Source organism: Chenopodium album, chromosome 21 (assembly GCF_948465745.1).
Source record: "Chenopodium album chromosome 21, dcCheAlbu1.1, whole genome shotgun sequence".
Lineage (NCBI taxonomy): Eukaryota > Viridiplantae > Streptophyta > Magnoliopsida > Caryophyllales > Amaranthaceae > Chenopodium > Chenopodium album.
The window spans coordinates 20,214,312-20,219,652 of NC_137854.1; the positions used below are offsets into that span (position 1 = coordinate 20,214,312).

At 41.6% G+C, this 5,341-nt stretch overlaps 1 non-coding gene across 1 annotated transcript; it reads left to right on the top strand.

The window, feature by feature from the left end:
- Window positions 1-1,723: 1,723 nt before the first annotated feature.
- On the top strand, window positions 1,724-1,829 carry LOC145603212 (small nucleolar RNA R71). The gene has a single exon (XR_014104743.1). It is a non-coding gene; the product is annotated as a small nucleolar RNA R71 (small nucleolar RNA).
- Window positions 1,830-5,341: the final 3,512 nt, after the last annotated feature.

The window sequence follows — 5,341 nt, forward strand, 5'->3', positions numbered from 1 at the left end:
GTCAAATTCATCAACACATTCATTGTTGCAATTACTAGAATCATGGTCATATGATCCACATACATCACAAAACAAACATCCCATAGGCATATTATGTGAAGTAGAAGGAGTTTGAGAGTTAGATGAAGTACCTCTCCCCTTAATTTGGGAGGGAAGATTTGAAGCTTGAGAAGAGGAAGAAACACCCTCCAACTTGGCCTTGATTGCCGTCATCTCCTTTCCCAAGTTTGTCACTTGAGAGGTGTAAGGGTTTGGTGAGTTCGACTCACCGCGGAAACAACCCCTTCCCGAGGAACCACTCGCAATAATTAAAATCACAAAGCATAAATAAATATTCACAAAGAAGAGATAACGAATCTTACCCTTGAAGCGAGCTTCGCCCAACACCCGGGGCTCTTATTTGAAAGCTAGCACGTCAAGCGCCCCGCCTCCGATGGTATCCACCCATAAATGGGCGAACACAACTTTAAGGTCTACTACCTTGGGGTTAGCAAGGTCCGACCCAAACCCGAGTGTTATGTGAGTTTAAGAGTTATCCCAAAAATTATGGAATGCTCTTTTTAACTCTCACTCAAGCACTTTACTCCAAATCCCAAGGTTGGTATTTATAGAGGGAAGTATGAGTGGGAATTTCTATCCCATCAATGTGGGATCATGAAATTCCACAAATTAATTTAAAGCTAAATTAAATTAAAATTGCAAACTAATAATAAATCTACAAGTGGCATCACCATGTGAGATGGGTTGGTGAGGACCACATGGAGAGTAGGGGACCATACTTGCTCCCTACTCAATACTCTCCTTGTGCCACATGTCCTTTCCCACTTACTCCCATATTCCAAGCTTCCCCTTATTTATGGCCCCATGGCCCGAGTCAAGTCACGAACCAAGCCCGAGCCCGGCTCGCAGCCAGCCCTTACCAAGCCCGAGCCCAGCCCGCACCTGACCCGAGCCCAGCCCGCACCTGCTGCTGCTGCGGTTTGGTGCGGCTGCTGCTGTGGTGTGGCTGCGGCTGCTGCTGTGCCTAGCCGCGGCTGGCCGGGGCTGCTAGCACGGTGTGCTAGCTCGTCTTGCCCCTAGAATTCGGATGCTTGGGGCACTCCGATGCTAGGGGTATTTTCGGGAATATGGTCGATTTATTATTATTTTGCGCGTCTCGTCTTTTATTATTTTAGACTCGACTTCCGACGATCGGTTTCGACGCTCTAAGCTCGAATTACCGACGTCTTAACATTTAACACTCAGGCAACGAATTAATTTCTTCCGAATTAATTCGTCGAGTTGGTTCGCATATATTTGCTTGGGTGTGACCCGAAGGGTTCAGTCAAGATTAAGCTGTAATACTAATTATATTAATATTACTGATCGGAAGCGGCCTCCACCGAGGCATTCCGATCACTTGACCTTACTGAATATATTAGCTTTCTAATAATTCTGAACCCGCTATCAGAATAATACACTTGTTCGAAGGACACCATTCCTTTCAAGAGGAAATATTGTTGATGACATTGAGATGGTCCACCGAATACAACGAAGATTGCTTGCTTGAAGAATCTCTTTTCCTATCTTGCCAATCTCTATAGTAAGTCACCACATCCTCTATTATGTCCACAACTTCTTCTTCGTTTTGTTCATGATTGGACCACCGGCCCCTCCATCAAGACATGCTTTGCCTTGAGGACTCAAACCACCATAGAAGATTTGGATCAATTGATATGTTGGAATTCCGTGGTGAGGACATTCTCTTTGGTACTCCTTGAATCTCTCCCACGCTTCATAAAGACTCTCATTTGGCTTTTGCTTGAACCCTTGAATTAAAGCCCTTGCCTCTGCCGTTTTCTTTTGAGGACAGAAACGGGACAAGAAAGCTTTAGTGACATCATCCCACGTTCTCAATGAATTGGGCTTCACCTCCTTGTCTAGCCATTCCAAAGACCTTCCTATAGAGAGAAAGGGAACAAGTTAAGGCGGATAAATTCTTGAGACACTCCATTAACCTTGATTGTGTTGCAATATTTTTCAAACTCCTTAAGATGGTTCAATGGGCTCTCGTTCTTTGCCCCACTATATTGTCTCCTCTCAATTAGGGTGATCATTGCCGGCCTAATTTCAAAATTGTTTGCCGGTGTTGTAGGTGGAGCTATGCCGCTCTCGAACCTATATGCACCGGGCACTCCCAATTCTTTCAAGGCAACTCTTGGTTGTTCTCCTATGACTTGCTCTTGTTCAATCTCTTCTTCGCTTGAGGAACTATAATCCAATGTCTTGTTTGCTACTCTCCTCCTTGAGAGAGTTCTTTCAATCTCCGGATCAAAGGGAACAAATGAACGATCTCGGGACCTATGCATACAAAACTTAAAGAAAATATAAGTAGCACGGCTACAAGTGTAGGCTAAAGTGTAAAATCTTTTTGTATTTTGCAAATAAAGTGAAATAGACTCAACAACAACATGCACTCAAAGCACCATTCCCCGGCAACGGCGCCATTTTGATGGGATGAAGAACGGTAGGTCATTGGGCTACCACCCCACCCAATCAAACAAAATTTATAACTCAACAAACCCCTATTAAGTGTAGTGGTAAGTCAAGGTCGAACACAAAGGAATGGAGGTCGAATGCACAATGCCTAAGTCAAGCTATTCCGAAGTCAAGTAAAGGGGTTTATGAAGGAAACTAGAGCTATAGCTAAATGAAGCAAGAACTTGTATGAAATCAATCTAAAAGACACTAGGGCAATGGATCCACATGTAATTGTAATGGAAAATGGTAATTTGGGAGGTCAAACCGACTAAGTCAAGTGATATGAAAGAAGATCAATCATGTATCCAAAAGAGCATACCAAGATAGTTCACCTAGAGGTCTAACTAGCGTCAACTACGCTAAACACTACCTAGGGAACGTCACAAAGCACCTCAATCGTGAAATTGCAAGTTACTAATCAATGGTCCGTATCATAGCAAGCACACAATGTAATCTAGTGCAATAATCAAAGATGGCCAAACTTCAATCAATCACACATATGCACATGAATTATCAACCAAATTTAATCATATCATCAACTCCATCAATTATCCCCAAATTACTCTAATCCATCACTCAAACATGCTTCACCATTTCCCTAGCTAGAAAACTACTCACTAGCCATGGAAATCAAGATCAAAACTACACTAATCATCAATTTCATCATCAACATATTTGAAATCAAAGATCAAATCAACAATCAATCAAAAATCAATAAAACTTCAATCAATCATCAAACAAACTTCAATCAATCAACAAGACATGGAAAACAAATGAAATCAACTAGAATCAAACTTGTTTCTCTCTCTTCAATTACAATGAAGAATTCATGAACAATCACCAAAAACCATGAGTTTCTCTCTCTTCAATCCTTGAGTTTCTCTCTCTAAAATTCTAATCAAAAACTAACTATATGAAATCCAATCTAAGCTTATCCAAAAATAGAAAGAAATAACTATATATACAAGGAGGAGGTCGGTATTGACGCCCAAAAATAGACACACGTCGGTGCGGGCGCATGGAGGAGAGAGAGTGGCGCGCACGGGAACACACCCAGATTGGTGCGCCCGCACGTACCAGGTGTGCGGCCGCTCCCGACCAATGTGCGGCCGCACACCCCCTGGGTGCGCCTGCACCTAGCTGGGTACTTCCCCCTTCTTCTCTTCGTCCTAGCTCAAGTGGTGCACACATCCTAGATGATGATGATGGAGGACAAAGTAGGCAGAAACTTTCTTGGATTTCTTGAAGAGTATAAGCCATGAGAAAGGCATATACAAGGCCTTGAAGCATGCCCCTTGGATCCACCTTTGACTTGAAGCATCTTGCACAATCTTTAGGCATGAAAACAATGAAAGATCATAGAGAGGAAGCTTGGAAATTCTTGGACAATCAATCACCACCTACAAACAAATGATAAAAAGCAAGTAAAAGAGAAAAATAACAAGTAAACTAGAAAATGCATAAAATAGAGAAACTAACTGCAAAAAGCATAAAATGAAGAAAACTAGAATAAAACTAAGGAAAACTAAAGAAAAGAGAGATAAAATGAAATAGAATTCATCCAAAAAGGGACCAAATAAGTGCCATAAATGTCACTCATCATGCACGTGTGTGATTAATTGAAGATTGGGCAACTTTGATTGTTGCACTAGATTGCATTGCATGTTCACATTGATACGGACCATTGATTTGTGGCTTACATTTACACAATTTAGGTGTCTTGTGATGTTTCCTAGCTAGAGTTTATCGTAGTTGACGCTAGTTAGACCTCTAGGAGAATAGCTTGATATGCTTTATTGGTTGCATGATTGATTTTCCCTCACATTGTTTGACTTAGCCAATTTGACCGTCCAATTAGCCAATTCCATTATGAATGCATGTGGATCCTAGCCCTAGTGCTTATCATATTTGATTTCTTCAAGTTTATTTGTTGTGTTCGTTCTAGTCTTAGCATTTACAACCCTACCTATAGATTTCGGGATAGCTTAACCATAGACAATAGACCATTGATCACCATTCCTTTGGATTCGACCCTTGACTTACCACTATACTTGTATAGGGTTGGTTAAGTGTTTACAAATTTTGTTTGACCGGTTGGGGAGGGTAGATAACGACCTACCATTTCACCATCGATCAAAATGGCGCCGTTGCCGGGGAATGGAATCGTGATTGTGTATTGTTGTTGAGTCTATTCCATTAATTTGAAAAAAACACAAAGAGATTTTATTTCTTTCATTTAGGCTACACTTGTAGCCGTGTCACTAACAATTTCTTTTGAAATTTTGCATGCATAGTAGGACTCGAGATAGGCCCTTCGTTCCTTTGAATCTGGAAATTGAAAGAACTCTTTCACGAAGAAGGATTGCCAATCGATCTTTGAGCCTAAGTTCCTCAAGTGAAGAAGAGTTTGAGGAAGAGATGCAAGAACAAGGAATGGGAGAGAATCCAAGAGTAGCTTTGAAGGAGTAGGGCATTCCCGGTGCTTATAGGTTTGAGAGTGGCATTGCTCCACCTACAACACCGGCGAACGATTTTGAGATAGGACCGGCCATGATTACTTTGATTAAACAGAGGCAATTTAGTGGAGCCAAGAGTGAGAGTTCGTTGAATCACCTACAGGAATTTGAGAAGTATTGTAATACCATTAAGGCGAACGACATTTCTCAAGAGTTCATTCGGCTAAAGTTGTTTCCCTTTTCTCTCATTAGTCGTCGTGTCTTAGAGTGGTTGGATAAAGAGGTTAAGCCCAATTCGCTTAGAACATGGGATGATGTTACTAGAGCTTTCTTATCTCGCTTTTACCCTCAAAAGAAGACGGCGG